This window comes from Protopterus annectens, chromosome 12.part0 (genome assembly GCF_019279795.1).
Source record: "Protopterus annectens isolate FY-2018-M chromosome 12.part0, PAN1.0, whole genome shotgun sequence".
Lineage (NCBI taxonomy): Eukaryota > Metazoa > Chordata > Ceratodontiformes > Protopteridae > Protopterus > Protopterus annectens.
This window is the reverse complement of record NC_056746.1, coordinates 1,358,456,944-1,358,470,318: the sequence shown is the minus strand read 5'-3', so window position 1 is coordinate 1,358,470,318 and position 13,375 is coordinate 1,358,456,944. Positions and strand designations below refer to the sequence as shown.

At 39.4% G+C, this 13,375-nt stretch overlaps 1 non-coding gene across 1 annotated transcript; it reads right to left on the bottom strand.

The window, feature by feature from the left end:
* Positions 1–408: 408 nt before the first annotated feature.
* Positions 409–510, bottom strand: LOC122817453. The gene has a single exon (XR_006367269.1). It is a non-coding gene; the product is annotated as a U6 spliceosomal RNA (small nuclear RNA).
* Between the last annotated feature and the right edge of the window lie 12,865 nt (positions 511–13,375).

Below are 13,375 nucleotides of genomic sequence, written 5' to 3'. Positions count from 1 at the left end.
CCATGAATATTTAACTCCAAAGGTAAGGAAGAAGCAAGAATATAATTAGAGGAAAGGCTTCAAATTAGGGGCACATTCTACATGCTGCCACTATTAAGTTAGAAGTTCTCAAAAGTATTTCTAATTTTAGGGGGGATGAAACAAAGATCAGGGAAACCATTAGGGGCATCCCTCCAAAATCTAGATAGTTGAAAGGGACTAACATAATAAGATAAGCAACTATTTACAAGTATCTCCCCCAATTTTTACTAAAATTCATTAAACAGCCAAACTGTATAAATTGGCAATAGATAAATATTTCTCAATTAATGAGTTCCAATATATCCTGTAATTATATTCTGGTGTTATTTTGTTTTTGCATCTTAGTAAGACATTTGTTTTTGACACAACAGTCACATTCATAAATTCTTAAATATGGACTTCTTCATAAACGCACGTCATGCCTGTGTAGGGGCCATGCCAATCTTTAGTGTATTGTTCCAATTTTAGTGCACATGCTGCCAAAGCAGCTAGCTATATCTTCTGCTTTCTTACCTGGTATGTGTCTCTATCTGCTCTTTCATGCAGAGCGGCACTTTGAATGTGCTAGTTAATGCAAAATTCAGTTTAGATAACATTTGTCTCTAACAGGCTTCATTGTGAGCTGCACTATAAAATGTATCCGTTCAAACCAACTTCACGTTAAACTGTGTACTGGTTCACATATGCAGCATAACGTGGCAGTGCTGTTTCATTCACCTTCTGGATGCAGTGACTGAAACAAACTCTTTCTGCTATCAATGGTTTCTATTTAAAATGTCCATTTGAGATTTTAGTTTCTGTTGCTGAACTAATTTTTATTGTGATACATACATGGACAAACCCATCAGGCTGACTAATTCTGTCATGTGCTTGCCTTTAGAAATATCATTTTACACATAAAAAATGTTATTGCTGCCCACAACTCCATCGCTAGGTTAAATTAATCCATTCTTCCAAACAGTGACATCTTTGCAACATGATGAATACTTAAACTATATTACTGAGAAAACACACACACACACACACGCACACACGCACACACACACACGCGCGCGCGCACGCACACACACACACACACGTGCACACGTGCATGGATACCCTGTATAATCTTTAAGGGTACTTTTTATCTGAAGTTGCAGTTTATATCACAGCCTGACTGACTTTTACAGATGCCTGCTACTGTCACAGTAATGAAAAGCAAGCTCAATACACCAGCGTTTATTTATTTACTTATTTTAGTGACCATCTTAGTTCACCTGAGCCAAATAATCGTTTTCTGGAAGTACCTGGGAAGAAATACGCAATACAAAAATAGACACAGTTTAGAATAGCCAGTCCACTTACATTCAATGTCTGTTGGATGAAAGAAGAAACTTGAGCACTGAAAGAAAAGTCATATGGGAAGTGGGAAAACATGCAAATTCAACACTGACACCATCCAGAGTAGAGATGAAAAGTTAAATTCAGACCAGTGAAATAAAAGGCACTAGCATATATTACAGAAAACATTTCATAGTCAGAGCTTGAATAAAAATACAGGAAATGGATGAAAAAGGCATTTGAGTTTTGCATAAATGACAGGGAGGATATGAAGAGATAAAGGGAAGATTATGGTAAACACAAGGCAAATGTTTAAAAACCACCTGTAAAGGATAGTGTGTGTGTGTGTGTGTGTGTGTGTGTGTGTGTGTGTGTGTGTGTGTGTGCGTTTATGTGTGCACGCATGTTGTGTGCGCGCGAGTGTGTGCGCGTGCGTGTGCATGCGAGTGTGCGTGTGATTGTGTGCGTGCGTGCGTGCGTGTGCTTGTGCGCGCACGCGTGCATGTGTGTGTGTGTGTGTGTGTGCGTGCGTGCGCGAGTGTGTGTCTGTGCGTGTGTGTGTGTGTGTGTGTGTGTGTGTGTGTGTGTGTGTGTGTGTGTGCGCGCGCGCGCGAGTGTGTGTGCGTGTGTTTATGTGTGCACACACGTTCATAGGTTCATAGGTTCATACTAGGCTATCTGCCCGAGGGCATTTACAAGCCTAGCCCATAGTTTTGTGGCTTATGCCACCCCTTTAGTATGGGGAACTATACCCATTATTTTGCTGTGCCTCTGTTGAGCAGTGACACTGAGGTAATCCCTGGGGTATATCTGCAATCTCCCATCCATTGGTCAAGATTTCTCTTGAACAAGGCCAGCGAGGTGCTCTGCCTCACATATACCGGGATTTTATTCCACTGCATAGGGAGTCTTTGGGTGATGAATCTATCCCTCCAGCACGTCCTATTAATAGCCATGTCGAGGTTTAAGTCTCCCGCCCTTGTGGCTCTGACGGATCTAGATTTTTTGAGGTGAAGCATATTCATCAAATCTGGGTTTGACATGGCCTTGTATGTTAGGCAAAGGTCACCTCTGAGCAAGCGGTAAGCGACTGAATAGAGCTGGAGTTCTTTCAGTCGGGCAGCATAGGACAGATGTTTGAGACCCTTTACCCTTTTGGTGAGGAACTTTTGTGGCCTCTCCAGCTGCTGCAAGTGTCGGGTCAGATACATTCCGAATGGGGCATTGTACTCAATCATTGGTCTGATGAGTGATGAGTATAGGGAGACTATGACCTCCCTTGATCTAGATGAGAATGCCTTCATGATAAGGTGGGCAATGTAGAAGGTCTTCCTAACTACTTTAGCTACATGGGTGTCGAATGACAGACTACTATCAACCCGGGTCCCCAGGTCCCTGATAACTTCTTCTGTACTCAGTGGATTGCCACCTATTTGGTAGCTAGGGGTAACCTTGTTTTTCCCGAAGGGTATGACTATGCATTTTTGGCATTTAACTTTAGGCCATGGCTCTGGCACCAGTTATCCGTTTCTGTGAGACCCTTCTGAAGGATATCTGTGTCAGATGTGTTTTCTACTATGGCGCCCAGTTTGCAGTCATCTGCAAACTTTGTCAGCCATAACCCTCCTGTGTTTGCTTGTACTTCGGAAAAGTAGATGCCAAACAAGAGTGGGCCCAGGACTGAGCCCTGTGGTACACCACTTGTGACAGGCTTTGAGTCTGACATGGCGCCAGCAACTCTGACCCTGTGGGTTCTGTCACTCAGCCAGTTTGCAACCCATCTTGTGATGTATGGGTTAACATTTAAGCTGATGAGTTTTTCAATGATACCCGAGTGGGGTATTGTATCAAAGGTCTTCGCCAGATCGAGGTAGGCTGTATGGACTGCCTTTCCCTCATCAATGGCTTTGGTGACTGTTTCGAAAAAGTCAACCAAGTTTAGAAGGCATGATCTGCCTTTGACAAAGCCAAACTGGGATGGATCCAAAGTCTGCAAATTCCCTATGTCTTTATTTATGAGGTCCATTATGATCCTCACCATGGCTTTGCAGATAAGGCTTGTCAAGCTAATAGGCCGGTAATTTCCAGGGTCGGTGGAGGCACCACCTTTGTGAAGTGGGACCACAGTTGCAGTGCGCCACTCCCTGGGTACGTATCCAGAGGTAAGACTATGATTAAACAGCTGTCCTAGCTGTGGGTTTAATTCCTCGTTTGTGTTTGTGTGTGCACGAATGTGTGTGTGTGTGTGTGGGGGGGGGGGGTGAAAATGTTGTAATAAGCATTCAGGGCTAGCTGAAAAGCAAATAAAGGAATTTCCAGTTAAGAAGGGAACACCATACATGGGGCAATGGTGAAAGCTAAAGCTCAGAATGCAGTGAAAGATAAATCCAGAATGTTTATGTGGTACACACAATGAACAGACAAGCGCAGGTGGGGGGACAAATTAGAGGTCAGGTATCAGTCGTATAAGAGACAGATATAAAGGACAAAGAAGAGCGTCTGAAAGGGACAAGTGCTGAAGTTTCCTATGCATGAAAAGGAAACATACAATAAGACTTGTAGTTTAATTTTCAGCTGCAGCTCTGCAGAAAATACAATTTTAAGTACAAATCAAGATGCAAAACTAAACTGGCAAGCCTAACTGAGCCTCAAGAAGGGCAAATTAGGCTTATCTACTCTAATAAGGCTCATGTAAGTGGTCACACGTCTCTCACTAAATAGCATTCCAGTTCTAATAAGGCTCTTGATATTACAGTTAGATCTCACTAGCTGGCTTACTGATTCTAAGAATCCTGTAGATGCTTAGATCTCAGTAGATAGCTTACTGAAGGCTCATGCAGTAGATCATAGTTAGATCCCACTTGCTGGCTCACCAGTTCTAATAAGGCTCATGCAGTAGATGACATAGATCCCATATTATCAATTCTAATTACACGCTTGCTGTGGATCAGATTTAGATCCACTAGAAACAGTTCAGTAGGCACTATACATGAAGATATATAAACATTATACATGACACACAGTCTATTATGAAATACACATGAACAGACTTCACAATGTTCAAGTATCTTCACAGTGACACTAGCAGTTTAGAATGGAATGGACAGTATTTCTTTATTTTATTCGTTTGTAAATCATGCCATCCCAACAAACAGTTTTTAGCTCTGAGTCAGTAGCATTATACAGTAAAATGAATTTCTCAGTCATATGGGGTAATTTTGTATTAACTGGTAGGTGGGCAGGTGCTCGGACCCTTTATACAGAACCTGGGCCTTAAGTGCAAAGTTAAATACAATATATAGAGAAACTATTCATTATAGCTGGTCAAAAGAGCACATAATGGAAATGAACATGAAGTATCTAGGGAAAACAGTAATGACAGACACTAGGAAAACATGAAAACTCCATGCAGATGATCAACAGGAGTGAGGAGTGAAGCCCAAAGCCTGAACCTCTGAGGCATGAGGCAAAGCTCTTTTCACTGAGACCCATAAGTGTCAGTTTCAGAGTGGAGAAAGGGAGAATTAAAGCCTAGTTTTATTTATTGTATATTTATTTGCATTTGATGACCGGGAAAGTCCACTGGGTCGGAACAACCCATTTTCAGTGGAGGCCCGGGAAGAAAAGCTCCACAAGCAGTTACATTCATAGCGAGAGAGATTACATATTTTGTAAAAATAATAATAATAATAATAATAATAATAAACCAGAGGCTTTCATGCATAACATTCATTACAAAAGATATAGAGGTTACATATTAGATGGGAAAAATTATCTTATGAAAAAAATATTTTTAAACATTAAATAATCCTGACTAGGATAGTACATTTTAGATAGGAATTTATTTTTGAAGATTTAACTTGAAGCATTTAAACATTGCATAAAACTAGCATAGAGGTTACTTATTGACTTAGAAAGTTCCATTTTTAAAAGCATTTGAAGTAAAAAGCTTATGTGTAACATGAGTATATTAGAGAGTAAGGGATATGAGTACAAACTCGTAAGAAGTACAGTAGGGTAGTGAACTAATCAGATATCTTTATTAAAGGATTTAAGAGTTGGGAGGGTGCTTAGGTAGGAGCATGAGGGGCGCATTCCCATTTGGAGGATAGATAAGAGTGCAGGTGGGATTTGAAGTTATTGTTGTTTGGTACCACTGCGTACTGGAGAGGGAAGAGAGTTCCGCAGTTTAGTTATGGTGCAGGATAGTAGTAGTAGTAGTTGGCCAGGGGGATGAGCGGGTTTGTGCACTTGTAGGAGGTTTTGGCTCTAGGATCTGAGAGAGTGGATGGGTATTTAGGGTATTTAGGGTATTAGGGATGTGGTGAGAGAGGGACAGTGTGCTGGTTTGAAAATGAGCTTGTGGGCAGTTGTTAGTTGTAGATATTTCAGGTAGTTGGGGAGTTCTAGCCATTTGAGGGTGTGAAGGGGGTGGCAGTGATCAGATGAGCTTTTTGAATTGGTTGCAAATTTTGTGGTCGCAGGATTCGAGTTTGGAACGTAGGCCGGGTTGAAGATTGGTGAATATGGGAGTGCCATCTCATTAACAGTTCATATCCTTAACACAAGAGTTATTCTGTCTGGTTTATTAGCCAACTGAGAATGAGAAGCAGTGTCCTTGCTCAGTAGAGTTAGCCCTGGGTGGGCATTATTTCTAATGGAGCATCTTTATAAATATGTTTGTATACAAAGCAGCAGATAAATGTAACTGTCACCAAAGCAAGAAAAGTGTGCTAGGCAGTAGTGGGAAAAATGTCACGCATTAACAACTTACTGTTGTGGTAATATTTGGACAAATGGAGTACTTTATGGCAGTCTTAGTGCATTTGCATTACAAACTAGGCAAAGCAATAGGTAAGCCATCTGAACAGGCCTGGAACAAACGGTGCATATTATTCTAGTTGCACAAGTGTCCCAGGTAAAAGCAGCACATTACCTAAGAATTTTGATAGCATGGTGGCAATAATCTGACCTAGTAAGTAGCATGAGGTGAACAGCAGGCTACAGCTGGCGATATCAAACAAAAAGAAACCAGAAGGGTCATTTGAGAGGGTCTGACATTAGGATCAACATGAAAGTTACAGTACAGTAGAATCAACAGCAAGGGGTCAAGAAGGCATATAAAGAAGAGTGGGATTGTCGTCAAAGTAGGTCCCATCAGAAAGAATGACTAGCATCTGAGGAAATGAGGGCGCATCGAAATCCAGCTGAATTAATGACGGGAAGGACTCCTGAGTAAAACTCAGCCAGCTTCCGTAGGGCCTGTGCAGTGGGTAACACTGGTCATTTAACATTGCGGAGAAGCATCAACCACTGCAGATGAAAATAGCCAAAGGAAGTCCAATGTCCGAGGCCTGAATGCATTGTGACTATCTGTCTCCCCATGGGATCCCTCTTCCCCCAATGCAGGGTGAAAGGATTTTACTTAGAAATTGGTACAGTTAATTCACCACCCTAACCCCCAGTTTGGTGATGTGGAAAGCTTCTATGCTCATGGAAAAGTTTTCTTTCACATTTTAAATGCTGTTTCTAATTGTTTTGCTTAAAACAGCATTTATACCATCAGTTTTCCCACAAAATGTCCTTTAGTAGTATAGACTATTGGACATTTTTGGAAAGTCTTATCATCCCTGTGGTAATTTTTGCTTCTTTAGGTTTTTTAGTTTCAATGGAGTTCCACGGAGAACAGCTCCAATGCATATGCGTAAAAGGTAAGCAATATGAAATAAATTACACAAAAATACACATTATTATGCAGCAAGAGCATATCATTCTTTGAAAGTGCACTTCTTAACTTGCATGGAATACAGTAAATTTTACATTTCAGTTTTACATTTAAACACTTACTCACAACTAAAACACAATTTTTGTATAATGCTAGAATTCTGCATCAGCTCTCTGCTAGTGCATGTAAAATTACTAAGCTCTGCAGGAGCATGTTCACACTATTGGTACATGTTCACACTAGTGGCACATTTGTAATTAATATGGTGGTGAGAACAAATGCAGCTTACAGGATAGTGCTTTATCAGCACACATAAAAGAACACAGTGTTTCTTTCTTATTACAAAATCACTAAAGTCATAGCTCCCAGTAAAGTACATTTTTTTCTGTACTCAGGGCTGCAACTTAAGCAGTTTGGCAATAAACAAGAGCCCATATATAATCCAATTTCTGTATACTCATACTAAAATGTTTGTGAGTCATACTGAAGAATGGTGGTTTTATGTACCTGTTTTGTTATACACCTGGTTACCAGGAATAGTAAGCAGACTCCATCACATGCATAATAACACAGTGTAATTAACAACAACATATAGAAATGTTTCATTCCTAGAATGATAATTATTTTCATTTCTTGACAAGATTGTGTTCTGCCAGTGCAGAGTTTATTTGGTGGGTTCATGCAGCTGTTATTTATTTATTTTTTTAAAGTTTGGATTAAAATTATGAAAACTGACAAATTTAAGGCAAATACTCACAAGAGTTAAATGCAGGTTATAATTCTGGTGACTATAAGCAGATCTGAGCCAGACTGCTAAGATATTCTTCACAGGGTTATTTTTGTCTTGATGGGTATAATCAGGGTCCTTGTAGGTGGTACCATTGTTCACAAAGATGGCCCACACAGAATTATACAGAACATTTGGATTCAGACATTTAAGGGTGCATGAACTGTGGCATTTATCTGTGTGCTATGGCTTACGACCTATGTTGTGCAAGCAGTTATTTAAATGCCCAATGAAAGGGAACTGGACCAGAGATTTTCACTGGTTTTATCATGATGTGGGTCAAGGAAGGAACATCGCAATTTAAAACCCATTAGTGCTACATCCATATTAGGCAACCTTATGGAGAAGGTATTGAGAGCAGGCCTGGGTGAATTCTGAAAACAAAGAGCTTTTCTACATCAACTGACATAGTTTTACAGGCTAAAGATCATTTTAAACAAATAAGTGGAGAAGGAAAACAGATGCAGGTCTGCACAGTGAGACATATTGATTCAAGGGAGACAGTTGTCACTTTTGTAACTCACTTAACTGTGGTGTGGCCCTGCCTAGTGCACTGTGTACAGTTCAGATAGCACCACAGGAGGAGAGCATTGCCTTGGTTAAAATGTCCAATGATAGCAACAAAATGATCATAATTGTGAATAACTCAACAAGAGAGGTTTAAGAAAATCAAAGTTAATTTTTTTCAGAGAAATAAAAATAAAAGGGACTTGATTTAGGATATATAAATGCCAACTAGAATGAGTTTAAATAGAAGCAACTGGAAAGAGCAGATGAAATAAACAAAGACCCCAGTAAATTAAAATTAGTGCGCAGGAAATGGTTCTTTAATGAGGGGTGAATTAGTTGTTGAAGGTACATTGAGAAATGGAAGGTAGCCATTTAGGGATGGCTGTACTACATGGTAACTGGACGAATGTTGTATCTTTTTGTTGATCTGTTAACAGGTAATAATGGAGTAAGGTAGCCATTTAGGGATGGCTGTACTACATGGTAACTGGACGAATGTTGTATCTTTTTGTTGATCTGTTAACAGGTAATAATGGAGTAAGGTAGCCATTTAGGGATGGCTGTACTACATGGTAACTGGACGAATGTTGTATCTTTTTGTCGATCTGTTAACAGGTAATAATGGAGTAAGGTAGCCATTTAGGGATGGCTGTACTGCATGGTAACTGGACGAATGTTGTATCTTTTTGTTGATCTGTTAACAGGTAATAATGAAAAGTCACTGCCACATAATGTTTACTCACTAAGATGATGGAGACGTGTGCCTGTGTGTCACTGCCACATAATGTTTACTCACTAAGATGATGGAGACGTGTGCCTGTGTGTCACTGCCACATAATGTTTACTCACTAAGATGATGGGGACGTGTGCCTGTGTGTTTTTGCTTTTCATATTTGCCATTGCTTTTCCCATCTACACATTGCAGTTTAAGGGTGTCAGAAGGGAGTGGCAGTCAGTGTTGCTGCCTCGGTGTTAGGTTCTTCATTGCAATTCCTGGCAGGGTGCCTTATCTCTCCTCTGAATGGTCTGCATTTCTCTGCTTTTGCTTTCTCTGGGATTGCTGGTTTTCTCTTACATTCTCAGTGTGTCTGTGTGTGAGCATACCCATATGTGTGCAAAGCTGTCTTTGTGTGTGTGTGTGTGTGTATGTATGTGTTTGTGTGTGTCTGCATGCGTTTGTGTGTTTGTGTGTGTGTGTGTCTGCGTGTGTGTTTATATGTGTGTCTGAGTGCATGTGTGTGTGCGTGTGTGTGTGTCTGCATGCATGTGTGTGTGTCTGCATGCATGTGTGTGTGTATGTGTATGTGTGTCTGTGTGTGTGTGTATGTGCATGCATGTGTGTGTCTACGTGTGTGTGTGTCTGCGTGTGTGTCCACGTGTGTGTGTTTGTGCGTGTGTCTGCGTGTGTGTGTGTGTCTGTGTCCATGTGTGTGTTTGTGTGTGTGTGTCTGCATGTGCGTGTATGTGTGTGTCTGTGTGTGAGTATGTGTGTGTGGGTGTGTGTGTTTGTGTGTGTGTCTGCGTGTGTGTGTCTGTGTGTGTGTGTGTGTGTGTGTGTGTCTGCATGCGCGTGTGTGTCTGCGTGCGTGTGTGTGTGTTTGTGTGTGTGTCTGCATGTGTGTGTTTGTGTGTGTGTGTGTGTCTACATGCGCACACGTGCGTGTGTCCATGTGTGTGTGTTTGTGTGTGTGTCTGCGTACATGTATGTGTCTGTGTCTTGTGCGTGTGTGCGTGTGTGTGTGTGTTTGTGTGTGTGTGTGTGTGTGTGTGTGTGTGTGTGTGTGTGTGTGTGTGTGTGCATGTTCATAAGATTGTGCAATAAGCTCAAGGCCTATTGGACATTGAGAAGTCTAATGCCTCGGCTCCTGCAATAGAACTTAAGGTGTCTGTGTAGTCATCCAGTTCCTTCTTAAAGGAATGAACTGATCAGCTAAATTTAACTGAAAGAGGATGTTTATTCAAGAGACACTGGAGTTTTTGAGGCAAGAACTCAAATTTTATGGTATAGTTGATATTAATTTTTAATGAGGCCAAGTGTCCTCCTGTGGCCTTCACATCAGGGGGTCTTCTGAGCAAAGCATTTCAAATAATAAGGGGCCCTTTAATGTTCTGTATGGCAAGCGTATATCTTCTCAAAAAATATGAAAAATAAAGAGAAAATAGTTACTGTAGTCCTTGACAGTAAGACAAGCCTTTGAGGAATCTTTATATTTTCTCCAGCTGTACTAGATGGAATTACTATAGGTTACAGAATATGTTGCCGTGTACTATAACTGACCTGATAAGAGCTGTGTACAGGGAGATAATCAACCATGGTGTGGGTCTCAACGCAGTGTAGGAACACATGGACAACTCTATATTCTTTGAAGGTGGTAGTTTCTAAATGTGTAACAAATTATAGGTCATCTACAAGGACTCCATTTTTTTTACTATTATGTCAGTTTATAGTTGTTGCCCATCAATACCATATAAAGCTGTTTTTTATTTATTTTGAAATATCCCATCATGCTTCATTTGGTGACACTGAAGGAAAAGTCTTTCCTACCACATCATTCATATATAATATTATGTGCCATTTGAAAGGAAACTGTGAGGAGTGTTAAAAACATTTATTTAGCATGGCATTTGCATCTGCACACTTAAATTATTATATTTAATTACGCAATGCCTCAAGTCATTTTTGTATCCATTTTTATCTGCTATCACTTCGTTGTTTTAATGTTTTAGCTGACTATTATTACATGCATTGGTTATAAAAACATAAGGAGTGATTTTATTTAGTTTGCGTAACAGAGATACAGAAGGTAGAATGTTATAGCATGACACGTGTATTTATCAACTCACACCAAAGTAAAAACATATTCATAATACAGGGCATGGTTCTCAAGAATTGGCTAGCCTTTCTCTTCTGATTGTACTACTAATACCTTGTTATCATCCTGCCTTAGCAACAATCACAGATCTTGTAAATGCAGGGCTGAATAATTACATGTTCAGATTCTATATATAAATGGTACAGTTCACAATAGAAAGTTTGTTTATCTTTCCATGCCAATGAGAAACACAAGTATTGCAGATTAAATCACATATTATAGTTTGCCTACTGCAGGTTTTACAAGGCTTAAATGTAGCTCACACATCTCTTAACATTCTGACAATGGCATATTTATTGTCAGACATCACATTGCAGCTAACAGGTTTGAATTATGTCAAACTTCATGACAATACAAGAAATATAGTCCTTTAAATGGAAGAAAGTACACTGAAATATTGTATACTCTTATTAACCGAGTGCAATAATGATAGCCAAGAAAGTTTTCTTTTTTACTAAAATAATTTTTTATAAAATTTTTATCAATATATGATTAATTATCAGAAAAGGTTGATACAATTACTAATATGTGTTTTTAGATAATTGCATTAACAAAAAAGCTATTTACAATATTTACAAGGTATGTCAGAAAATAAAAATATAAATTCAATTCTGAAACACAGAGAAGTAAAATCACTGCATCCTCCTATGATTTATTTATACTGCAAATAATTATCAGGATTAGAGATAAAAGTCATTTTACATAAAACCTATTCAATATTTCAAACAGATAGAATATAGTTTTCTAGACAAAAATCTATTAATGAAAGAATCATGGACTAATGATTTGTTGTGAATGGCTTTTGTCGCTTGTCCAGTCAGGATGTAATAGAAGGGTCGTTGTGGGTTATGTACAAACGCATCACGATAGAATTTTACTGACTTTAACTTAAGTAACATATATAAACTAACTACTGCAATCATGCATGCTCACCCTCTGGCTGCACTTTCAAAATGGCACTGGGTATAGCACGTGCCTGCTATTTGTATATGTACATTCAGTCGTTGATATGCTTCTTAAAGATATAGCACATGCATTCTGATCTACCTCCTCCCTCTTTGAGAAATAGATTGTGCAATGCTGAGAACATCAGCTGACATGCAAACAATACAAATAGCTCTTTGTCATGCAATTATATAGAACTACGTACACTATACACAGTTATGTCCAGGTCGCTGTGTATTTCACACTAGGTCTGGAAGTACGACCAAATAGTGTGACCTAAAACTGAGAATTAAACTTAGCAACTGGAACTGTCTGAGCTGAATGTTCAACCTTAGGCATATTGGGAACATCATGAGGAATGGAAGTAGAAGTTAAGACACGTTCTGGAACAGGAACATTGTCTGGATTGCTCTGAGATCTAGAGTCTGTATCACAGGAACAATGCTGCAATATCAATTCTGGTACAGGAAGAAGATGTCTGTGATTTCTCTTAAAATCCACACCCTCAGATTCTGCAAAGTAGGATTTCGGCTCAGTACATATACCTGTTACTTGGCCAATCCAGTCAAAACCTTTCACCGTTTGTATCCTCACTGTCTCTCCTTCTTTCAATGGATGAAGAAATCTGCTTGATTTATCATAACTGGACTTCTGAAAAGAACGTGTCCTGAATAATTGGGCTCTGATGGTTCTGTTGTTTTTAGCTGTAAGCCTCAATAAACTGTAAATAATAGGCAGTGTTGTTCTGATTTGCCTTTGCCTGAGTAGGCAAACCAAGTATATCATCACGAGGTATGTTTCTGGGATTAAGTAAATTCAAAAACACATCGGTATTATCATGCTTTGACCTTTCAGGTAATTGCTTTGCATTATGCACTGCATGTTCAGCTAGTCCATTTGACTATGGATATTCTGGACTACTAGTAACATGTACAAAGTCTTTCTCTTGCAAATTTCTGAAACAACTGACTAGTAAATTGAATACCATTGTCAAAAATATCTTTGTGTAGACTACCATGGACTGAGAAATGACGTTTCAACTTAGTAATCACAGTAGTGGATGTTAGATTAGGTAGTAAATCAGTTTCAAACCAGTTCAAATAAGAGTCTACCAACACTAATACTGATTGTTCCACTTGACTATGTCAGTGGTTACTGTTGACCAAGGTAGTTACTGTTGACCAAGGTAGTTGA